Genomic DNA, 25,888 nt, shown 5'->3' with positions numbered 1-25,888 from the left:
CTGGTGAGGCGTTTGGAGCACAAGTTTTATGAGGAATAGCTGAGGGAGCTGGGATTGTTCAGTCTGGAGAAGGGAGGCTCAGGGGAGATCTTACTGCTCTCTACATCTCCCTGAAAGGAGGTTGTGGTAAGGTGGAGAGGTAACAAGAGGTCCTTTCCAACCTTACTGATTACATGATTTGATGATTCTGTAACCTCTGTTCAATACTCATCAATCCTTTGTACTGAATGATGAAATAACAGTACATTCATTAAATCTGCAGATAACAGAGAATGAGAATGTGTGGACAAGCTTGGAATTAAAGCTGATCTTGATGAGTTGGCGAATACTAGTCTACAAGAGCAAATCCACAGCACTGTGTATCAGTAGGAACTACCACCTCTTCAAACGTTTAATGGAGAACAACTGAGTAAGCAACATTTCTGAAAATAAATAAATAAATAAATACCTGACTCAGTGATGATTGTAGTCTACAGGTTTTGCAAGTCAACAGCACAATTTGGACGAGAGTAAACAATCTCCTGATGTACAGATTAGAAGACTGCCTGTGAAATTAAGGTCAAATAGTCTTTCCTCCTTGTGTTTAAGTGCAGCAAGATTTCCATGGCAGAGCTGTGTCTTAGTTAGCGTGGATAAAGGAAAAATCACTTGGAGAGGATCAAGAAAAACATCAGTTTGTCAGGGATCTAGAATAGAAGTTCTTCAGAGGAAAGATAAAAATTGTTAATGTGTTTACCTAGCCAAGAGGAAGCACGCCTCCAATAGAAAAAGTTGCAAAAGCAAAAGTATGTCCTTCTACGCAGGTGGCAAGTACATCAGAAAGCAATGAACCAAACTTGTAAAAAGGGATCTTTAATAGTTAAGGTTTCTACATAAGAAAAAGGAAGTACTCTGCTGTGGAGCACTGGTGGTCTGACGTAGCTGTGGAGAACAGGTTAGGCAAACGTTCTGGAAGGATATGTGTAATTAAACCTGCTTCAGAGTAGAGGCCAACATTAGGTTTTTCACACCTTCTAGTCTGTGACATTGAGTACTCATACAGGAAACTTTAACCAAAGGTTCAATAGATTTGCAAGCCTCGGTGCAGGAAAACAGCTTGGGATGTAGTTCAGGACAGTAGCAACTGACAGATACTTGTAAAACAAGCCTAGGTTGTAGGTAAGATTATGTTCTTTCAAACCTTTTTTATGTTGTGGTCTCACATACAATAGGCAGTTTATGTATTTTAATGATTTTCAGTCTGGCCCCAAGTGGAGCTGTGTTGCTGGATGTCAAAACTCAACCAGACATGCTGAATAAGTGTGCACAGAGGGATGAATTTTGTGTTGTGAATGTCTAAGTACACAAAACTGTTTAATTCACATTGCCAGATTGGCATGGACAGCCTTTTTGTGCAGCAGTTGTTCCTTTTAAAAATAGCATGCTTCGTCTTAGCAGTAAGTGAGAAACAAATAGCTCTTAATTTGTAATGGAATTGTTTACTTTAGATCAGTCATTCATTTGTAAATGATTCCATTATTTATTTCAGTATCTTGGTGGGCAAAATGTTATTAAACTTTGGAACTGTATCTCTTTGTCTTTTGGAGCACAAAAATGGGAATAGAAACTTTCTTAACCTCAAATTATGAACTTTGCTATTTTTTGTGTTTTATTCATTTCCCTAAAAATTCTGAGTGTTTGCTCTATCTGCAGATGAACAGACATGTACTAGCTTCCTTGGAAAGCAACAAGATTTTGTTGCTTTTGCTTGTGTGTACTTCTCTCAAGGTAATCTTTCTTTGGCAGATTAATATCTATTTCCTTGGATTTTTGTTCATACAGAGAGAGTGTGTATGTGTGAAAATGAACATACTACTGGAAACAACCACAGGGAAGCTAAACAATGTGGATGTAAAACTGACACTACAAGAATGTTCCTTTTCTCTGCCAATATCAAGCCATAGGAGTTTGATGTTTGAACTATTTAATAGAAGGAAAAGTAGTCTGCATTTGGCTTGTGAAAGAATTAAGGGTTGCAACTGAGAACAAATATCATCCTTTGAGATGAACTGAATGCAAAAATTTTGGCCGATAGAAGAAATCAGCAGGAGAGAATGCAGATGAAGAGAGTTTTGTGTGCATGCAAGCTTGAAAAATAAAATATTAACTAACTTGCACAAGTAGACCTTTAAGCAGAATAAACTAAAGAATTCAAGAGAACATTCAGCATTAGTAAAGCTGCATCTTACAACTCTAATTTGCAGCCTTTCTGCCTTGTCTAAGTTGAATAAAAACATTTTCCATAAGAAAATGACTGAAGAGGCACTTTTAACATCACAAAGTATGCAATGTTTTGGAACATTCATATTGCTACATAATGTTTTTTAAGACTTTGTGCAACTGACTTTTAGATTTTACCTAAAATCCCTTCAAAATCCCTGGCCCCAAGGATGGTGTCACTAACAGGGATTTTATTTGTTTGGTTGGAGTTTTTTGATCATGTGTTCGTCTACATGACACCAACCTACTGGCAACTGATACAATGTACATGACTCAAAGGGGGAAACTGATCTTTGTCCAAGTAATTAGCAAGGCTGACCAATAGAGCTTTAATTAAATTTGAAGGGAAAAGAGATAAAGTCAGGTTACGGGACAAGTAAATAAAGTTGATATTGTTATGGGAATCTGCCACAGGCCACCCAGACAGGGTGATGGCACAGATCAATTATTCCTCAAGGAAATCTAGATTGGTTACCTTTGTCATTATCGATGACTTCAGCTTGCTTGACATTAACTGAGAACACCACGCAGCTGATGCAAATACATCCATACTAAACTTGCAGCCATCTCTGGACTTGTATGGAAACTACTACTCCAGCTGGATGCATTTATATATTGTGTATGTAAGCTTTCATGTCTAACTGTGTCACCATTTTTTTTTCAAGCTTTCTTACAGAAGCAGCAATAACAATGTTTTTAATACATTAATCTGTGGTATCAACTCTATTTCAGGAGTGGAAGATTTTTCAACTAAGTGCCTGTAAGAGATTATTCTTTTATACCTTTGCCTCAAAGCTTGCTGAAGGACACAGATGAACAAGTCCAAGTAAGTCCTGGGCCGGTGATTTCTTCCACCAGTAAATCTGAGCCAAGGGGAGTGAGGCTTGCAGCAGTCAGCCTTGCCCCTGGGCCACCCAGCCCAAAGCTCAATGGGGCTGGAAAGGGTCTCACTGGCAGTAAAAACAACTAGGCGAAATATTGATCATAAGCCTAATTGTCTCTGGACACTGGGCTGTCAAGAGGGCGTTCCCCGAGATTTGATGGGTGGATTACCCACAGTCAGGTTAGAGAAATCAGTTAACTGGTGGCCAGAACAAAAGCTCAAAAAGCTCAAGGAAAGCTGCTGCCTTCACCCCCTCCACCAAATGAGCGGGAGCTGGGCCATGAAAGGTTGATACTTTAGAAAGCTCACAACAAAGGGAAACAAGATCCTCTGTTTAACACCTTCTGTCCCAAGGCTCCACCACTCTTGCCATTACCCTTGTGAGTCACAATCCAGTGGAACCATACTAACAAAGCCATAAAAAGGGCAAGTCAGTGTCTTGTTTTACTTTACAGAATTACTTGGATTGAATGCAGAAAGGACTCTAACAATCTGTGTTTTGTGACAGAAATACTGAAAATTTGATCACACTGGAATGCTGAATATACCTCTTGATTACGTTTTGTATTTTGGTTGCAATCGTACTGTTTTGTGTTGTTGTGGGTGGTAATGTTGTACTTCTATTTATTTGTTATTGTTAAGTGCATGCTTGTTGTTAAATGTATGATTAACACTTCTCCTTCCTATTCATTATGTAGTATTCGTGTCACCACTCCTGAAGAATCACAGGGTGGTGTCTGTGGCAAGCTGGTAGTGTGTGCTGCTGCAACTCTTACGTTTGCTTCTATGTTTTACATAAAATGTTGTATCCTCTCTGAACTTTGTAAACTAAGGACAAGCCCAACACATCAGGAAATATTCTGTAATGGTTGTATGAAACATTTGATTCCCCCTCCCTCCTTCTTTTATCCTTATTTTTGCTGTCTTTTTCTCACCATCATGGATCGTCACTGTCCCATTTTTTAAGCAACCTTTGAGTCATGGTAATGTAAGAGATTATTCTTTTATACCATTGACTCAAAGCTTGCTGAAGGACACAGATGAGCAAGTCCAAGCAAGTCCTGGGAAAGGGTTGAGAAATGCTTTGTCTGAGACAGCAGATGGACAAGGCCAGGGGAAATGAGAGATAAGCTGCAGATGAATGACCGTGAAGTGGTCTTTTTTGTGCGCTTATCTCAAGGAAGTTAGCCATCTCAGGGGGTGCATACGACTCTTACCCAAGCACGGGACATTACAACTCTTACCCAAGCACTCGGGGACCTTACGTAGTGTAAGAGGCCATGCTTTTTACATTACTGTCTCAAAGTTTGCTGAAATGGACAAGTTCAGGCAAGTCCTGGCCAAGGTTCCAGGACTGCCTTTGTCTGAGACACACAGGAACCAAGGTTCGAGAAATCCCTTTGTTTAGGAGATGGACAAGTCCGGGAGCTACGAAAGGGAGGTAAGATACTGATCAATGGCCCTTAAGTGGTCTTTTGTGTAGGCCTATCTCAAGGAAGATGGCCATCTCTGAGGACTGATGGCCCTTAAGTGGTCACTTCACTACAAAAAGGAAGAAATATTCACTCTGCCTGCAAGGAGAGCTGCTGGTCTTGTGTGCTCTCTAGAAAAGATTAATCCAGTGCTGTGAAATCAAAATGTGTTGAGAGACTGTTCCCAGACAAACAGCTGCTGCATTAGATTTTCATCATCACAAGACTGATGAGATTTACTTTGGTCTGCTTTTTTTTCCATTGGCACAGAGCCCCAGTGATAACAATTCTTGTCTTTCTGCTGGTTATATTTTAACCTACCTGCTGGTTTTCTTGCTTGAGGAGTTAAACAACATAGACTTTGGGGGCAGGTCTGAAGTAATTTCACACTGCTACTTCTGCTATTAAATGTCCAGTCCTCTAATAATTATAACACTGTAATGCATGTGATTGACTTATGTAATGTAGAGTAAATTAATTAATAGATGTTCTGGGTATTGGATTGCGTTTACTGACAACATCTGAATGCATTAGTGTTATTACCTTTCTGTGTGTAATGTATTACAAGGCAGGAATATATAAATGCTTGAGGGATATTTCAAACTTTAAGGGTAAGCAGCACTATTTCAGCAAGCCATACATCCCCAGCAAGGGTCAGGTCCAAATCTAGAACTCGATTCCAACCAACTCCAGTATTTCCAGACTGCTTTAACCTTTCTCGCCTTTTATTTTCCAGTTTGAAAGTTAGGCTTCTGTAAGGCTGAGTAGTCTAACACTTAAAATAATCTCCATCCAGTATTCAGTGCTCCTCTCTTTGTTGTTCAAGGAGTCTAGCAGGGAAATGCTGCCCAGAAAATGTGAAATTTTTAAGGTTCTTTATGTGCATTAACTAACATGCATGTGCTATACACACGTTTTGTTTTCTTACCAGCATGGCCTTTAACTCCCATAGCGTCCTTTAGTATATCTCAATTTATAATCTTACTAAGCTCTGTTCTTTCTGTTTCACAAACACAAAAATATTTGAGCAGAACAGAATGAGTCATAAAGGCTGCTTCAGAAATCTGGAGTGGTTTAGCAATCAATGTGACATGGTTAGTTTGTTTCTTGAAAGCTTAAATAACCCACTTGATATACAGGAAAGTACATTGCTTGACTTAATACTTCCTTTAGCAGCTAGTATTTGTTTGGTACTTGGGATTTGTGGAATGTGTGCAAGACAAAGCTCACATTTCTTAGAATTTCTTCAGGACGACTAGTAAAAGTGATAGCTAAAATTACACAGAGGATAGGATTACACACAGAGGATATTCACCTATCCTCTCTCCCAAATTAACTGACCAAAATAGAATAAATCAGTATCCAAAGGCTTTCATATTCCATAGAGGCATAGTTAGCAAGTTAATAACTCAAGATAAAATAAATTGCCATTTATTTACTTAGTTATTTACTTGTTGAGAGAGACAGTTTTAATCAGATATATCCTTAATGAATTTCTTAGCATTTTTCCAGAGTAAAAGAGATCCCTCTTATTATGTTCAGTGTAGACTGAATATTAAAATACTTCTCTGGCTTCAAAGTAAACGTTAAGAACACAACAATTATGAAACTTTCCCTTGTAAACCAAAGTCACCTCTGTCACTTTGTTGGCCAGTACAAATCTGTCTTCACTTAGAAAGAGGTAAATATAGTTAAAACAAAACAAAACAAGAACAAGAAAAAACACCAAAACCAACAACTACAAAAAAAAAAAAAAAAAAAAAAAAAGACCAAAATCTTGCCAAAAGAATACATCACAAATGTTATTATCCTTTGTGGAAAAGCTAGAGAGGGTTTTCAAATGCTAGAGAAGTTTTTAACTCTTCATTGTAGGAAACCAGATGGTTATCCTTTCTGTTCCTCCAAAACAGACTTTCACTCCCTCTGAAAACTTGAATTAATACACTGCAATGTGCCATTTCAGCTCTGCAGGACATAAATCCAGAAACGATGGTGTTACTAGTGGTAAGTTCATTTTGTGCTGTGTTTTGGAATCCCTCCTATAGTCAGTAAATGTACAAATATGATTCATCAGATGGTCTATACACACATAATAGACATATATGTGGGAGCATTAGATCTGAATATTAGCAAGTAAAGCATTTCCATGAAGTAAAGCCTTGCAGTTGCTCTATGGTTTGTCTGGGAAACATATTTGTCAGAAAAGTGCAGTAGTAAGTAATGCTTGTTTCAAAGCCTTGCCAGTTTCAAAATGAGGGTGCAAGAGGGAATAGATGAATTGCTGCATAACTTTTTCTTTCCCATTTCCAGTTGTTTCTTTTTCTATAATAATAATAATAATAGTAATAATAATAAATCCTTCTGAGATTAATATTTTGCCATTTTGAAAAGCATGGGTGTGGAATGTCATTCTAAACTCTATGATCTTCAGAAATAGGAACTGCCAGACCTGGCAAGCCTATTTCTGGGGAGACAGAAGTTTCATGGCAAACCACATACTTGCAGCTGTGGGAGCTAGAGGTTTCATAATTTAGTGCTTTTCATTCCTACACATATTGGGGAAAGAAAGTGCAAAGGGGCAATACTGCATCCCATAGAGAAAGACGACTTGGAGAAAGATGTTGTAAGACAACTGTCTTGCAAGATCATTGGTTACACTACTAGTCCCAAAAGATCATTACTAAGGAATTCCTCAGTAATGGAAGTGTTGTGGAGGATTTGGCAAAGCAAAATTTAAATTTCAAATTATGTAGATTCATGACATGAAAGTGCTGTCTTTCTTATGTGAAGGAGCAGAAATACAAATGCAGATTTCTAAACTATTTAATAAATTTTCGATTTGACTCTTGAAAGACCTTTAGATAAAATGATTTTAAGTCCAAATGTGTTTTGACTGGGAAACAATAACAAATTCTGAACTTTAACCCAACCTTTTAGCTTTATCTGAAAAGAAAGAATGTAGTCAGTGCAACATGATATATGTATGTCTTTATTTATTCCACAATAGAAATAAAGCACAGCTTACAGTGAATGAGTGCCTTCAGAAGAGCATTTCAGGTGCTGTGGTGCAAAATACTTAAAGCTTGTCCTGGTGGAAGTGAGAAGGGCACAGTTGTGAGCACTGCCACAGACCTGGGGTAGGAAAGCTGCTTTATTCTGCCTCAGTTTCTCCAGTCTGCCACTCATGGGTTTGATGAAGGACAGGCTGGTGAAAGCTAGCAGAGCCAGGTCTGTACCCATTTTAGCTCTTTCTGTGGGGGAATGTGGTTTGTTTCTGTCCTACAGGATTGCCTCCCATCCTCCCTCAGTCTTTAAACAACTACTAGGCACTGTTGCAACTCCCCTGTAAGGAGGGGAAAGCAAGAGGATAGCTATTGTCAGAGCACCCTGGGGCAACACCAGGAGCCTTGTGCAACTGCTGTCTCTGTCATACTTTCATACTTCCATGAGACTTGTTTGTACCTTTTTTTCCCTTTTTTTTTTTTTTTTTTTGATTTAGCTATTTTATAATAAAGTTCACGTGAGTCCAAAGAACAACAATAAAGCCAGTAGTTTCCCAGTAGTGATGACTTCTGGCAATGAGTTTCATATGTCCTAATCTGAAACAAAGGCAGTACAGGAAGAACGAGTGACTCAGTCGTTGATGCAGAGTCCCAGAAAGTAAACACTGTCTAACTAGTCCTATCTGGTTTTTAGGAGCTTGAACCAGGCAGTTTGCTGCAGATGGATTTCTTTTGAGTGAGTGTGGGTATGTGTCAGGAGTTGATGTAGTTTGTGAAAGCGTTCTCATCAACACATCCCAAAGCAGAATTTAGATGTCATGAGGGAAGGAGAGAGGAACAGGACCTCTTTTTCTTACAGAGGAAGAATAGAAGGCACTTAACACACTACCAAAATCTGTGCATGTGCCTAGGCTTTACCTATGGTGCAATCCTGTCTGCTGAACCTACAAAGCTCCCAGCAGCTTCATGGCTCAGCTTTGTGGAGCACACCCCTCACTGCACTGGTATGGAGGTGTACTCTCCCATTTGCTCCCATGGAGGTGAGCTCCACCTGCTGAGCCTCCTGTCTGGAGGTCTGTGAAACTGTAAGGATTTCACTGCCTGTGGAAGGAGGACCGTAGAAAAATGAGCTCTGGCTGCAACCTTCTTCTTAATATCCCTGGCAACTCCCAGGAGAAATAATGTATCTCCTTGCTTGCTCAAGTTTTCAGTCCCTTCCTTCACAGTGGGAGTCCCTAAAATCACAAATCTTCCCAGAAAAGCAGATGGAAGAGGGAAGGCAAGTGACTCCTCTCCAGCACCAAAACAGTGACCCCTGAAGAATGTTGCTGCACGTATGTGAACTAGCTCTGTGATTATATTTTAATAATATACCAACATGACCTTTGAATTAGCTGTCCTTCCAGTCATCCCGGGGAGACAATGGCAGTCAGTGTTTTGCACAGCACTTCTCAATGCATGTTGGAAAACACTGCCATTGCTAACTCTTTCAGAGATGGAAAAGCTGCCAAATAAGAAATCAAGTGTCTTTAACATCGTTAAAGTGGAAGCACAAAGCTAGGGACTGTGGGCAGCTTTATCTGCCTCAGCAGCTCAGGCCAACATTCTTTAGGCATCAACATTTCCATAGAAGCTAAGCATTTAGCACTTGCGCTTTGGGATTTTCAGACAGTATCTTCTCAAATTAAGCAACTGAGCTACTGACAAACATCTTGTTAAATTCTGTGCAAGTTATTTAAAAATCTAAAAGTAACTTGCATGATTAGTGTTCCCTTATCATGTTCAGGGAAGCACTAGCGGCATTTCAGAAATGAGAACACCAGAAACACTATCTACTTAGCGTTCTGAAGCGAATAAAAGCAACTCGGTTATCAACCCAAAATGTTCTTCGTTGTTTTATTTTGCCGCTTAGTGCTAGCAGCCTGTACCAAGCACTAGCTCGATTTGCGTCACAGCTAAGGAGAACTAGCCCCAACCCTAATTTTGTGGTGTATAGCAAAGATAACCTTATGACTCTGCAGCTCGGGGGGTGGCAAGGCTAAGAAGTCGGCGTGATAGAGATATCTACGATATGTGTATATAGATAAGCATTTTTGCTGCGGAACAGCTACCTGCCGAGGTAGCCTGACCCTTACCGCGGCTCATAACGCGCTCACTCAGCCGCTTTAACGCAGAATCAGCGCACGAAATGGCAGCGCTGGGAAGCGCCGGGGGAAGCCGCGCCGGGAGTCCCCTGACTCAGCGCTGAGTCACCGCCGCCCCGCCGCAGAGCGCGCCCGGATCCGCACGTCGCGGCACGGGGGGACAGCCCGAGGACGGTGTCCAGCACCCCCTTTCCTACGCTGAAAGAGGGAGAAGGGAGAGGGGGGGGGAACAAAACAAAGTAGCCATCGGAAGGGAGGTGAAAAAAAACCGGAAAGAAAGAAACCAGTAGCAACAAAATAACCCACAAAACAACCAACCCCCCATTCCGTCCCTCCCTGCCCCCCACAAAAAAAGTAAACTAGCAACTAAAACAAACAAAAATATCCAAATCAACCGGAAATCTCTACCCACCCCCTCCCCACGCTGAATTAAGACGTCAGACTCCTGCCGGCTTCTTTGTGGTGTTTTCCCCCCCTCCCCTACTTTTAATGAACTTCTGGAGGAATTTAGTTCAATTTGGAAGCAGGAGTTTCACATGTAACATATGCTTAGGGCCTCAAAGCAAAAGTGTATTCTTTTTGTATGATTGAAAAGCCTGTTGGAAGCTTTTCTGTTGTATGCATTCACTTGGACTGAAGAAAACAACAGTCCCTCCTTCCTTTGTCCCTACGACACACAAGGCTCCAGGTTATGCACAGAACTCCTGATTATGGTTTGCCATTAAAAGTTAAAATCTTGAAGGATTAAAAAAAAAAAAAAAAAAAAAAAAAAGAAAGAAAGAAAAAGAAAAAAAAAGAAAAAAGAAAAAAGAAAAAAGGAAAGGTTGTTTGCAATATTAGCTGAATGTCACAAACCCTCTGCTTAATCCAGTGAAGCTCCTTGTTTTGTGAATAACACTATTTTTGCGTGTTACTCTGCCCTGCTGTAAAACCAGTTGCAGTTTGTTGTCACGGTCTGAATTAGCACATTCAGAGACCTGGACTCGTTGTTAAGCAGAACTAACTTCTGAGTAAGTGAACATGCTTATACAAATTCCTGCTCAGCAAACTACTGTTCCATGCTCTCTGCTGGGAGAGTGAGAGAGACTATGAGCTTCAGCTTCGTATGTTGCAAAAAACAAAAACAAAAACCAAAACAAAACAAAACAAAACTTAAGCAAAACTGGTTAAATGGAGTGTATCAAATCTTCCGTGTGCAAGGCCAGACCCTGAGCTTCTCTAATCAGCGTATCTGTAATTCTCCTTACGTCTGGCATCACCCGAGGGATGTATTTCACTTTATCTGATTGCCTTCAGCATGCAGAGTTTGTGCTGCGTCAGAAATGCCTGTTGTTATTTTTGACTGTGAGACATGTGGAAGTATATGTACATGCAAAACGAATGCAGTGCTGACTTTCATTATCGGTTTTATGTAACCAGTCTGGATTTCTCTTTTGTTTTTTCTTTTTGTTTTTGTTTTGTGTGCATGCGTGTATTTTGTCAAAGAAAAGCATTTCTAAAAGTAACAGGTAGTTCACGGAGTTTTAAATTCCTTCATTTTTTTCTGCCCAGACTGAAAGGTTTTCAGAAAGCAAGCATCAATCAATACCTAAGGTCCTTAAAAGTGATTTAATATAAAACAACAACTCCTTTCAAATTATTATTATTATTATTATTATTATTTTATGTATTTTTGGCAGAGGGAGCTGGTGGAGGCAAGGGTTTGGGGGAAATGACAGGCCATGTTTTGCTTTGAATTAAGTGCCAGCCTTTTTGTTTTGCTTTGTTTTTTTCCCCGAGCTAAAAAAAAATGTCAGCTGTTTTAGGCTGATAGTGAAAAAGGAAAGTGAAAAGTCAAAGTACTCAGTTTCTCTGCAGCCTTTCAAAAATGAGACCGATCAGAAAATGTTAAGAATTGGATACTAAAAGTTAAAGATGCTAAAAATTGAAAATGACCACCATACTTCTTGTCTCAGAATCTCTCAGTGTATTTGGAAAGCATCACAGATACAGTCTGTTAATAACTTTCTTCATTAAAACTGTTTTTCTCCAGTGACTTTTCTCTGCAGATGAGTGCTAATCTGCCTCCGCAAGAAAACTAACATTCTTTGATGTTCAAAGTCAGCAACTCCCATCTCCTTTTTCTTCATTGCTTTTTATTTGGAGTCCAGACTTTCCCTTATCTCCAACCAGGAATGCAACTTCCTTTCAAGATCTGATCATCCCCTGGGTTTGGCTCTCCCAGGCTCTGTCATGGCTCCCTGGAAGGAAGGCCTCACCACCTAGCTGGGCATGGTGGCCTTACAGATACTGCAGGTGCAACCTCAGGCCTGAGCATAGGGAAGCATATCTGCTGATGTGTGATCTGATGATAAGGTTGGAAGGAGAGGCTCTGAGGGACAGAGAGAGGACAGTACATGTGATCCTGAAGGCTTTGGAGAAGGCTGAGGACTGATGATGGCTAAGGGGAGGTGGAGGGATAGCAGAGAGCTGAGAGACCCAGCCAAGAAGAAAAAGGGCTATATGGCCTGACTGGATTGATGTAGAATTGAGAACACAGACCATGCCTAAAGGAGCTCTTGTGTTGTTTCATTTCTCTTTTCTAGTTTCTTATAGAAAAGCTTTCTCATGTTCCAAACATGGGAGGCACTTAAAAGAAGCTGTCCCAATAAGGAGCCACACAAGCCTGTTTTTCACAGCTGTTGTGTCTGTGCAGCCACAACACCAATGGGTACAGCTGGTTCGGATCAGCAGATATGCTGGGTTCCTGTCCTCCAGCTCTGCTTTTGATCCAGCAGCTGGAAGCAGGCGAGCCTGGCACACAGTGACCTGGTTTCTGCACTGTCCTTCAGGAACTTGTCAGCAGTCCAGAGCACATTCTGTAGATGGCAGCCTGGTGACGGAGCACCTCAATAAGAGCCCTGCGCAGGCTGGCTTGGTGCTATATTTACTGCTGTTTGCAGTGGTGTCAGGAGCAGCTCTCCAGGCGCTTCTAGCATGGTCAGAACTTGCAAGCCTCAGAAAATGGGTGTTGCACAACAGAATTACATCCAGCATGAGTTGGCATAAGGTACCACTACTCAGCCTGACCTACTGAATATCACCCCTACCTTCCCTACCATGGCACTGACGCTCCTCACAGCCTTCCAGCAGAAAACTATTTTTACACACTTGGTTTTCTGCCAGTTTCAGTCCCTGAGTTGACTTACTGTAAGGTCAGCTGGGCACTGGTGCCAATGCAGGGGGGAGCAGTGGGTTGACCAGAGTAGAGAAGGACAGGCTGTCCTGCCATCCGGCTGTCCTGCTGTCCCTGCAATGCTAAGGCAGAGAGAAAACTGAAAACAAGATAAACCCGCTGTAGGGGGTGAAAAGAAAATTTATTTAAACATCCTTCTGCAGCACCCACAGAACATTCCTTTTATGAAGACAAAAAGGATATAATTAGCTCGAACGTTTTTATTCTCTAGAAGGGAAAATGAGAGTTCAGACCTCTGAAAAGCAAAACAGCTGACAATTGCTGATTTTTTTTTCCTTGCTCTTTTCTTTTTGTACTATCCAGAAGTCTGTGGTAACATTATGCCTACCTAAGAAGCTAAAATCCCCCAAAGAAAGCATTTGAAAATAGACTCAAATTGCTGTATAAGCTTGCACATGCATATAAGTCATTTAGCTGTACATGCAGACATGTTTTCTTTTTTTTTTTTTTTAATCACATCTTCATCAGTGAGCTGCATGTGCAGAAGATAGAGGGTGGTTTCTCTTCTCTGACTTCCCTTCAGTTAGCCCAAAAAAATCCGACTCACAGTGAAATATATTTTGTATGGGTTTGATGGCCTTAGCTTTCAGCCTTAGCTTCCAAGGCTCAGACAAGCTAAGATAAAGGGAGGTAGAACAGTGCCCAAACTGAGCCCCAATCATGTGTTCTGTCCCTATGGCAAGCAGAGGGGGATCAGACTTAATAAACTTTTCCATTGCATATCAAATGGAAAATAGAGAAAAAAAAAAAAAAAAAAAAAGATTTCTGCAAGTTATTCAGCTTTTTATTTTTGTATTTTCTCTGGTTAGATACTTCATTATAGTTCTGGCATTGAGACCTCAGGCCATTTCATACTTATAATCACAATTCCTTTAGAGTCCTTCAGGGTTCACCTTCTAGTTCTTCAAACCTGACTATGAAAGACTAATATATATTTTTCTTTCCTAAGAAATTGCTTAAATTCAATGTCAATGGAGTCACTCTTGAATCAAAAGGCAGAATTATTGCTGCTGCATGCTTGCTGGCAGGGACCAGCATGGGAGGGGAGTTCTCTGGGAGGGTAAATCATCCTCTCACTCATGGGGCTAATGAGCTGAGAGTGTTAAGGAGATGCTGAGCTGCACTGCTGTGGTTATGCTCCTGAACTGTATGAGGCCTGCCAGCCCAGCCACTTTCACTACAGTACTGAAAGGGTGCAAAAAACACTACATCTAAAGAAAGAGGAATGTTTTGCAGAAACAGAAACTTGTGTAAATCACCTCTGAGCAGATGTTTTGAGTGGTGCTGGTGGATCAGCAGTTTGAGGTCAGCAGTAGCTTGCATAAAGCAAAACTCATAAACAAGTTGGTGAGTCAAGCTCATTTCCTTGACTAACAGGAATAGGATTTCATAAACATAGCAATCACTTTGTGCTCTCCAAACTGACTGTGAACTCTGCAAGCCAGTCGATGTAGCATAGGAACAGGGGGCAGGCAGCTGCTTCCAGAAGCTCTTAAAGAGAGACTGTGAGAAAAGAGGCTCTTTCAGAAAACATGACAGACTTTAGACTTCAGATAACAGGGTGTCCTTGTAGTAGGACTTAAATAATGTAATAGGACTTTATTTCTGACCTGATTCTCTTTAATGTTTACAGTACATGTTATCTACTGTGGCCTTATTACCCATTCTTAATGTGTTTGTGTAATTAAATTGTGCTTTAAAAAGATTCAGCAGGCAAAAACAATCTGCTTAAGAGCACAGACTCATAAATTTCTCCGTCTTTCTGGTGAGGCAACAAACATCTTCAGATCCTGTTTACTTCATTGGAAACTCAGATGGACCAGATTTATAGGAGAGTTAGGACTTCACCAATGCAATAATTTACATGTTAAATTCAGAACACTGCTACTCCCTCTGTCTTATTTTTGCCAGCCCTGTAGAAATGCTATACTTCAGCTGTTTTAATAGAGAATGTATTGTGGGTGTTTGGTCAAGTAGGTAACCCAGATTTTAAAATATTTTAATACTTAAAAAGCTGGCAATATCTCCTGTTCAAAAATATTCTGCCCTTAGTTCTCATTGCAGCTGCAGTCCAATTGCCCTCTATGAACACACTTTAATGGACATTTCATGCTTGCAGTCACAATGAGGCTTGGGTGTGGGTCAGCTGATGCAGATAATATGCTGAGGCCCAAGCGTGGCTCAGCAGTTGCCTGTTGGAGGCTGTAAAGGTAGCTTTCACATACCCTTCTTCAGATCTCAGGCTGGAGCGGAGTCTGCAGAAACGCTCCTCCACTGTTCTGAGGGCTTGAGAGCATTTGTCATTAATGCTTTTTGTCATTAATGATCCTATCTTAAATCTTTCATGCTGTTGACATTACAAAGATATTGAAACATCACAACGTGAAACTAAGACTTTTTGGACAAGGGGTTGGTAAATAAACTATTAACTATGCGGAGGGAGAAATGTTTGTCTCCTTACCTCCCTGACCTTACCTTTCTCTGGTTTCTTAATGAGATTTAGCCTTGATGGAGAGCCAGGACCTCATGTAGGTCATTTGAATTCCTTGGATTCTTCAGCCAGGTGTTCCCTCTTTCTCTACAACATACTACCACCATACAATCACATTTCAGTCACTGCTCTGCCAATGCCACTGCTTTTACCCTTGCCATCAATAGGTTGCGTGCAGGCAAAAGGAGATGGGAATGTGACTTCCTGCTGGTGCAAGGTGATGGCATCCTTCCTCTTCCTCCATTTTAGTGAGATAGTGGCAGGGCCTAATGGAGCAAGCTTCAGCAAGACCATCAAAGGGAAGCACCAAGTCAAGCACAAAACTAGGTTCATAGTTTCTGAGATGTTCTAAGTGTGAAACAGCACCTTAACATGCAACAGTCATAATAGTGAATGCTTCAAATCATTATTCGACAGTGAGGTTTGATCATCAACAACCACTGCTTCCCACTATTCTGCTGTACCTATATCCAGTAATATTCACGCTACCAAGTTTTAGTGTGTGTACTAACCTTCTGCCTGGGTGATTAGTTCATGCCTCCATCTAGGAAAATGCAAAATGTTGAAGTGAAAGTTAAACGAAGAAGATGGATTGGCTAGCAAACTTCTGTGGATATTTGTACAGCACTTTACAACACTGCAATTACTTTAGCTAGAAAATATAATTACTGTAATTATTTTGGGAAAACATTTAGCAGAGAAACTTAGATTGGAAACCCAAAGAACTTAATATTGCTTTCTGACATATGGTTATGATGAAGCTGTAGATAAAACCTTACTGTAATGGTATGTGTAACCTCCATGTTATAAATCAGAAAAACATTTAGGCTCCTCTCTGGAACCAGAGAAACATTGTGCGCTACTGCTGAAAACAGAAACACAACAAGAGAAAAGTTTAACCTTATAGCCCAGGAGATTTCCTTTGCACCATGTAGTAAATACAAAGACTGAAACAGTAACTGGTAGAACTGTGGGATGGAGAAACATTATAATCTGCTGCTGACAAGCAAGTGGCATGTAAATCTCAGAAACAACATGAGGAGCCCTGATCAAGCCAGAAGAAGAAGCTCAAAAAGCCCTGTAAGTGAAGTGCTGGTTTAGCTAAACAGCACCAGTGAGAAATAAGTGGCATATTCAGTGTAATATATAGATTATTTCTACATATTCCTTGACCAGGAATTCACAATAGTATTGAGGGTGTAACAGGAAAAATTTGCTGCTAAAAGATAGCTCATACAGCAAACATCAAACTGAATTTCAGACAACCCACTATTCACATTTACATTAAGCTTTCCACATCTGTTCCATATCTATTTTATGTTAACCATAATTGAAAGCTGTTACCATCTGGATTTTGGGTGGTCTACAAGGAATTATCATGAAATGAGTAAGTTCAGATATGAATTACATTTCATTCTAAGTCCTCTGGTGGATTGTGGGAGCTGAAACGAGAAGCCGAAGAGCACAGACTTGTATGGAGTTTGAAAGTATGAAAATAATTCTGCTGAAAATAAGAAAAACTGTCACTTTCAGTCTGGAGAATGGTGGGCTGAGGTATAGAACCTTTCATAAGATGATATTTGATTATTTCACAGAAACTTCTAATAAGTATCCACATGTCAACAGACCTTACACTTCACAGAATCTGTTATCAGGTGAGGGATTTTTTTGTTCTGTATCTGGTGCGAAATCTACTTCAACCATAACAATTCTACTTTTATAAGCAAGAAATTTCTAAACAACTAAAAGAGCTGAAACACAGAGTAACTTCTTTGCTTCTGGGGACCCAAAGGCATGTTTACTGCAAATTCATGTCTGGACTGCCTTACAGACTGGATACTAAGTGTGTACAAGCTAAATGATAAGTGCAAATTCTTTCCTTTTGCACAATTGTTTTCTTGTCTTTGAAGTCTCCAAATTGCAAAACAAAGGTACTTTTGTGAGAGTCAGGACTTCCATTTGGAGGGGAGGGGGGGGAAAGCAACAAAAACAGCATGCATCTTTGAGTAAAAATTCAATTTTATGGCCCTTGGCTTGGGCGTTACATCAGTAACTATACAAAAATCGAATATATACCATTCATATCACAGAATCATAGAATGGTTTGGGTTGGAAGGGACCTTTAAGATCTAGTTCCAATCTCCCTGCTGTGGGTAGGGACAGCTCTCTGTAGACAGGTTATTCACAGCCCCATCCAGCCTGGACTTGAATGCTTCTAGGAAGGGGACATTCACAACCTCATTGGGCAACCTGTTCCAGTGTTTCACTACCCTTTACTTTGTTTTCATCTTTGTTACCTTTTCATCTTTCTTATCTTTGTTTTCACAACCCAATTCTGTTTCCGTGGAATTTAATAGTACTTTTGCTACTGGCACTGTTTAGGGCTTGTTATAGGCTTCAGGAGTAACTGTCAATGTCAAGAGCTTCATGAGGTATAGGAAAATGTAACCACGTAGCTCTACAATACTGACTAAGATAACAGAATTTGATCTGAGACTTCCAATTTGTGTTGTTCAGTGGTTCAATTACTGTTTGCAACTGCGTACTGGTGAGCTTCTGCTTTGGAGTATATACTGGATTAATGATTCTCTCCAAACTGAGTCAGGCCAATTTATATTTGAGCATTGGTATGGTTTTAATCTTCTGATTAAGTTTGTAGATATAAGACTGCATACTAATGAATGGCACAAGCTGAAATTAAGACATTCTTGAGAAAAAAAAGCAATCTTTCCAACACAGAATCATTGAATCTTTTTGAGTTGGTCAGGACCATTTAATGTCACCTAGTCCAACTCTCCTGTAGTGAACAGGGACACCTACAGCTACAGAAGACTGCTCAGAACCTGGTCCAGCCTGACCTTGAGAGTCTTTGAGGACGGGGCTTCCATCACATCTCTGGGCAGTCTGTTCCTGTGCACCACCCTTACATATTTCTGGTGGGACTGGTAGTTATGTAAATAGTTCAGGTTGCTTATGTTCAAATCTGCCTGGATTTTCATTCCACACTGAAAAAAATAAAATAAAATAAAATAAAATAAAATAAAATAAAATAAAATAAAATAAAAAATGTATTTTTGAAAGCCTGTCCCTGAGACTAATACAGATAGCAAGTCTTTAGATGAAATAGCTGGCAAAAGTGTCAAACTTCTAGGAACTCTATCTGTAAAACAGAGCTTTCCACAAACAGGAAGTGTTAATTAACTCCAAAAATATCCACACCTGCCTAATCCTTGCAGAATCACTGAAAGGTAGTGCTGTAGTGAATTTTTGTGGCAAAACTTTATGATAGACAATTTTGACTTAAGAAGAGGCATCCACAGCTGTAGTTCATTTCTATCTTGTAGTATATTTTTATTCCATAGGCCAAGACCTGTGGTTATTAGCCACAACCCCCAAAGCAGTAGGTATTAGCTCACATGGGAGAAGGGTTGTTATCATAAAAATTACCTACTCTGTGTCCTTTAAGCACGAATCTGGGCTGGAAAGGAAATTTTCCTTCACCTGTGAGTGTTGCACAAATTATTTGATTCTTGGTCATGGGTTCAGTGTGCTTTCCAGCTATTTCAGCTTCCAAATGAGTTACAGAAAAATGACAAGTAGAAGAAATCTGTAGAGAAAACAGGAAGAAAGTATGATTAAAGCAGTATTATATGCTGTTAAATGTCATGCTGTTAGATGGTTAACATTCTGTCTTTGTTTGCATATGTGCACAGGCTGAGAGCTGGAGAAAGACAATAGTTTCTTCATCAATTGTCATCCTCACTACGACATGGGAGGAATGAGTCAGGAGACTTGAGACTCAGTGGTCTTTTACTCTTCTGCTGGTCAGAAATGGTGGGTTGCTTGTTTGGATCTTGAAATTAACATCTCTGCCAAGGATAAACACACAGTGAATGAAAGAAAATGGAGAGCAGCTGGCAGTGACTCAACAGAGTCCCCCACCCTATCCCTTCAGAGAATATTTTCTTAGGATTTGTAACTTGGTTCTCAGTAACGTTAAGTTCCATTTAAGATGGACGTAGAAATACGTAGTATGTATTTTTGAAGTCAAAGCAAACACTGAAGAACAAATTGTGAAATTTCATTTGGCAGCAGGAGGTTGCATCATTGGCTTTCCTTTCAGCCTCAGGAGGTTTCATAACATCTGAAGACATCATCATGAGTGTGAGAAAGCTGACATTTAAGAGTCTAAGAATGGGAAAAATTATTAACCATTAAGTGTCAAGGATGTGAAGTGTTTGAACCAGTATTCATAGGTTGCTTAAAGAAGTCATGATTGCTCACAAATAGGAAATAAAACATGTTATGCAAGGAGGAATATGTATTCTTGGGTCCTGTAAAATGTTTCCTTTATACCCACCCCGTGATACTGGGAGCCTCCATACGCTTCCATTTTTCAAAACTTTAGAAGCTCAGGTAGTCTGGGCACTTATGGTGGAGGGCCATACAGGAGCACAGGATGGATGATACAGATGAGTTATTGTGTGAGACTGAGTTCTTTTTTTCTTGAGTACCAAATGTACATTGTTTTGCATAAAAACTCATCACCCATTTTGCTGTTCACTAACGTAATATTTAGAGGTCCTCCTGTAGAATTTTAAAATTTGCTTCATTGATTCTTCCAGATGATTTTGTGCTGTCAGAGGTTGCTGTCATATTGCTATTGATTCTTATCTTTAAATTCTTTCTGTGTAGAATGACTGACAGTAATCTGTCTTGCTGACAGCTTTCTCCTACAATGAAAAATGACTTTCTTCCCTACTTGTAAGTCCCATTTGCCAATACTTTGGACATAAAATAGAGGATGACATGAAGCAAAATTATCTAGCTTTTGTTTATGTGGATATGTGTGTTTATCTACATACATATGCATATATGTGTGCATATATGCATATCTATTTTAATGGGAAGTGTCTTAATTTTCTTGGTTTGCAATTTTATGCTATGATGCTATTTGAAAGGGTGAATACCAGTAGGTCTACTATAAACTCTTATGTATCCATGTTAATGCTAATAACATATAAAAATAAAGACAGTATAACTTAATCTGGCTGTGAAAATATGTACTTCTTTTTAACCAGCACTGCAGTGCAAAGATATAGTTTATCTTTGTTCATGGATTTTGTGTGATGTTTGGCAGGAGGGGTTGCATCCTTTTGCCAATGTTTTTTTTCTTTTATTGTCTTTAGAAAATTTACATTGTTTGTGAATTATTTTCAGCACAGTCCTAAACCCAGGAACCAGCTGATCTTTCTCTTACAAGTCTGTGGTATGTTTTGAAAAGGCTGTCTAACTGAGGTTATATGTTGCAAAAACATCATCACTTTTATATGAAACAAGAAGACAAGTAAAAACGGAGCAGGACAATCATTTGACTGACTTAGCTGCTTACTATCATTTTATGCAGAAGTACAAGCTCTCAGATGTTGTTTTTTCTACCCCCTTTTCTCACTAGAAGAAATTTAGTTTGGAATAGGAAAAGCAGAATAGGGAAAACTGTCCTTCTATACATGACTTCCAGTCTTAAGTTACTAACCAAAATAAAGCATCCCTGCATAGCTTAGATCTTCTATTCATGTATTGTAATTTTACCATCTCATAGTCATGTTATTTGTAACCTAGCCTTTAGAAATTATTTTCTTTTAATGAAAAGAAAGGATGCATTCAAAACAGATGTTATAAAATGCTATGTTAATATTTCCTATAGATTTGCAACTATTACCATTTGACTAGAGTTCCAGCATTTTTCTCATAAATACCAATTTCATACAAAAACATTTATCTGTGTTATAGGACTGCGCATTGCAAGTGGAAAGTGATCCGAATAACCAAAACACTGTTAGATATCTTCCACACGAGTGACTCATTTAGCCAGCTGGTAAAAACCAACACGTTTCATTGTTTCTAAAGAGTGCTCTTATCCTATTTTCTAAAGATTTAACAAATATATTACATAATCAGGTTGAGGGAAGTAATTGTCTCCCTCTATTCTGTCCTTATTAGGCCCCACTGCATTCAAGTCTGGGGACCCCAATGCAAGAAATATATGGAACCACTGGAGCAGGACCAGAAGGGAGCCACAAAGTTGATCAGAGGGCTGGAGCACCTCTCCTATGAAGAAAGCTTGAGAGAACTGGGCTCGTTTAGCTTGGAGAAGAGAAAGCTCTGGGGAGACCTCTTTGTTGCCTTCTAGTACTCAAGGGGAACACAAGTGGGATCAGCTTCTTACATAGGTGGGGATAGGACAAGGAAGAATATCTGCAAACTAAAAGAGGGAAGACTAAAGTTGGAATGTAAGTGTAAGCTTTTTTTTTTTTTTTTTTTTTTTTTAACTCAGATGGTAGTGAAGCCCTGGAACAGGCTGCTCAGAGATACTCTGGATGTTCCATACCTGAAGGCATTTGGGGCCAGGTTGGATGGGCCCTGAGTAGCCTGACTTGTGGGTGGTTACCCTGATCATAGCAGGGGGCTGGGATTGGATAGGCTTCAAGGTTCTTTCCAAGCTAAGCCATTTAATGATTCTATGGATATCATCTAATTAATTACAGCATGATTGCTTACATATGTTTTTTGAAGGCACAAATTTATATGCAGTCAAGACTGAGGACTGTAAGTGGTATAATGTATGGTTTACACTTTACTTGCTCACCAAATTGTGTTTGCTCCTAGCTGGATCTTTCTGACATGCAGAGGCGGGGACTCATCATTTCTGCTACAGAAGACCACCAACAAAATAGAATTACTACAGGATACAGGGTGATGATTCACTGGATGCTCTCTCCCTTCTGAGTAATGACTGAAGCATAGCTGATGCTGAGGATGGAAAAGACAGCTTGTCAGAAAAAAAGAAAACAAAAAACAAAAAACTATGGCTATTTTTAGTGCTGTCCTTATATCTTGGTCAAAATTTCCTCTTCCTGAGACTTTCTAAGCTGTGTTATGACTTCAGTCTGCATTGGTAGTGCTTTAGGTAGAATTAGGGTGCTTTGCTGTACTACGGCTCAGCATTTATGTCAGTTACTGCCGAAAGTTTTATGTTAAAGTTTGTTTTAACTAAAATGAACTGACTTCTAAAAATTTGCAGATGTATACACATCCCTGTAGACAATAAGCAAACTGTTGTAGGGATTTCCCTCAGTGCCTTTTCCTACTGTATCCAGCCCTGGTACATTAGTCAACCGAAAACTGGCTATACCTGTTTATGATATTTCCTGTGCCATGCCTAAGATACAAGATTTTGAAATTATATTTGGAATATTTTTGAAATGTTGGAATTTCATGAGGTAATTCCCCCCTCATTTACTTTTTTCACATTTCTTAATGCAATAAGGTATTGGGAAAGTAATGACAGAAATGTCTAACAAAGGAAGAATTATTTCATTCCTATACTAATAGGAATCACCATTCAGACAAGACAGCTTATACTGAGGATGTGTAATGGTTCTTGTTCAGTTTTCCTAACAAAAAGATGTGCTCAATTTAATGAGGTGCATTTTTGTTAGATGTATTGTTAAGATATTAAAATAATATTAAAATAATATTAAAAATCAGCCTTTCTGATTTATTTTCGATTTTCTCCATTTCCATTCAAATGTTTTTGTGGGTTGATTTATACATATTGTTCTCAGTTCTTAAGGTCCCCTAAGTATGGTTCATTATCTTCAGAAATTAATGTGGAGGAATTACTCAGCATATATGGGTCTATGCAATTACTACCTGCTACTAATGTGAACATTTTGGATACACTTTTTTTTTTTCACCTTTTCCTCTCGTTGGAGGATTAGCTCTCAAGGGAGCTATTTCCTAGCTATTCACTATTTATTTATTTACTTATTTCCTGAACTCATGTAATTTCTGTTTGCAGTTTGTAAAATTAATCTTTTTTAAGTGTGCCTTTGTGTTTCCTATACAGTTTTAAACTAATCCATGGAGCAAATGGACAGTCCCAGGAGGGGAAAGAGAGTTATGGTCATCTAAGTAAATTTAGTATCTGAAGCTTTTTGCAAGGTAATAAACTACATGTTGCTATACTATATATATATATATATATTTTTTTTCCCAAGTGGTAGAAAACTTTCTCTTACGTTTTTCCCTGTGTTGTTTTTACCATTTTCCCCATTCACTGAGTAGGGCAGAAGTGGCTGAATATTGTGGCTGAATTACTTTCCTTTTTGTGTATTGAGGTAATTAATGGCATAGCTTGCAATTCAGAGAACGGTAATGATTGATGTATTGGGTACTAAAGGCTCACTCGCTTAAGATGCCAGCCCAGCCCTGAGACTGTGACTTAGATTTTGCTCTACCTTGTTTTATTCTGTATCCTTACAGGGATACAGAAACTCCTTCAGGGCTTTTCCTGAAGAGAGACGACACAATCAGCAGGTTCTCTGTGTTCAGCTGTTGTGCATTAAATGCTTGCTGCAAATACATTTTCCCATCTGCGTGGCTTGGAGGGAGATGGAGATGTGGAAGGAGAGCAGCAAAAGCTAGGACGCTCAGTACCAGGAGCCCCGCTCCAGCTGCTGACAGCAAGCTTCCCGGCTTTTGTTGGCTGCTTTGGACAGGGGGGGGGGGGTTGACATCGACTCCCAGGGGCATTCTGAAGAAAGACAAAGTCTGCTTTTGCATTCAGGTTTCCTTCTAGAAGGCAAATCCTACTGTGGAGTTTATAAACAGGGCTAAGCTTTATTTACCTAACAGATAAGGAGTTTTATTGCTTGCAGTGTTATTTATGACACTAGGAAAGACAAACAGAAGGATTAAAGGAAAGATATTTATTGTAGGTACCCAAGGGAATATTTTCGTGAATAGGGAGTTTAATAAGTGCCAAGCTGATTGTTTTCCCTGTTTCTCTCTACAGAAGCAGAGTTACAGGATTGTCAACATATGAAAAAGTGTTTAGTAGTCAGTGTACAACATGGTTGTGTTCATCAGCTGAGAAAAGTAATGGCACCTAACAGTGAAACAACATGGGAGTAGCACAGCCTTGGTGCTGAACTCATGACGGAGGAAAACTCTGGGTCCTCTTCTCATTATTGTGTGTCCTGAATTGACATAAAACCACAATCCTCTTGGGCTGGGGGCTGGGTAGAAGTATGTTGGAGACATAAAGATTCTGTGATCCTATGATGGGCTTTGGGACCAATACTGACCTTGAAAAGGAAATGTCTGCTGCCTAAGCAAATGCAATGAATAACCCTGTCCTTGTTTGAAAGAGACAGCTGAGGGGACGACCTAGCTCTGGGCATCTACAGTGCTGTTCTTCCCAGCTGTTTCAGAATTCCCTCACTGCAGAGCATTTGTGGATGATCAAGCCAATTCAGAATGAAGACTGATGGATTTTCCTATGTTAATTAAAACTCATTTAATACTGCCAAGGACTACAGATGAAGCTGCCAGACATCTCCCTTCTCAGCATATGAACATATCTGTAATGTGTGGCCTCACCCTGATGTTGTGCATCTCAGAGTGCAAGAGGTCAGCTTTAAGGGCAGCTGAGAGAGGAAGCTGCCTTAGGCAGCTGCTTGTGATGGAAGGCAAGAAGGATGAAAATATGAAATACTTATCACTGCTAGCAGTGAAAAAATCAACAAGAAGGAGAAACTGATTTCTTTTTGTCTGACTTTTTTGCCTATCTTTTACCCAGTTAAAACTGGGTAATGAAGTCAAAGACAAATGGTGATAAAGTGAAGTGTAAAAAATAAGCTAAGGGAGGTGTAGCTTCTGTAACATTCTCATTTCCTTCTCCATCTCTTTCTCTCTGTTCTTCCCATTATCTGTCATCAACTATTTCCTGTAAGCAGCATGTTCTTTTTGCTAATTGTGCAGAAATTCATACTCTCATCTATTAGCACTTCATGGTTCCTGTCTGTTACAGGGTAAAGTATTGCCAACTCCAGACATTCCAAAGAAATTACAAAAGTGGATTTTTCTTAAAAAGAGGAAGTTTGAACTTGCTATGTATGGGTAGTGAATATCAAGTTTTTGACGTCAGAATGCAATCTGGTTGTGTTTTCAAGTCTCCCTCCACAATACTCTAGCCATGTATTTGTTTTTTAAGTAAAGATTCTCCTGTTATCTTTTGCTTCCAAAGGCAGAAGGGTTATGATTTTAACCATAGAACAAAACTGACCTTCTCATGATGACATAATAACAGAAAATAAAATTTGTACATTTTTCTTTTTTTTTCTTTTTTTTTTTTTCCTTTTACTGGGAAAGGAGAAGAGAATCACAAAGCACACCTGCCTTCCAGCTTTGATGCCTTGTGCTGTGGGTGTTCAAACAAGTCTCTGGGTGTGCTCAGCGGGAGCTGAGTGGAGCCTTCATGGCAGTTGCAGCCCCTCGCAGGGAGTGGAGGGCAGCACTGAGTTCTGCTCTGTGTGACAGCAACAGGGCCCGAGGG

The 25,888-nt window shown here is 39.6% G+C and overlaps 1 long non-coding RNA gene across 4 annotated transcripts; it reads left to right on the top strand.

Moving 5' to 3' along the window:
• Nucleotides 1-4,532: 4,532 nt before the first annotated feature.
• LOC107306492 lies at nt 4,533-25,664 on the top strand. Of its 4 annotated transcripts, XR_004305652.1 has the most exons (6): nt 4,533-4,583; nt 19,200-19,320; nt 21,490-21,779; nt 22,156-22,242; nt 23,399-23,493; nt 24,347-25,664. It is a non-coding gene; the product is annotated as an uncharacterized LOC107306492 (long non-coding RNA). The 4 variants fall into 4 exon arrangements; XR_001552146.1 differs by having other exon boundaries at nt 22,156-23,493; XR_001552144.1 differs by having other exon boundaries at nt 19,200-21,364; nt 22,156-23,493.
• Nucleotides 25,665-25,888: the final 224 nt, after the last annotated feature.

Source organism: Coturnix japonica, chromosome Z (assembly GCF_001577835.2).
Source record: "Coturnix japonica isolate 7356 chromosome Z, Coturnix japonica 2.1, whole genome shotgun sequence".
In the NCBI taxonomy this organism is placed as follows: domain Eukaryota; kingdom Metazoa; phylum Chordata; class Aves; order Galliformes; family Phasianidae; genus Coturnix; species Coturnix japonica.
This window is presented reverse-complemented; position numbering and strand designations above follow the sequence as displayed.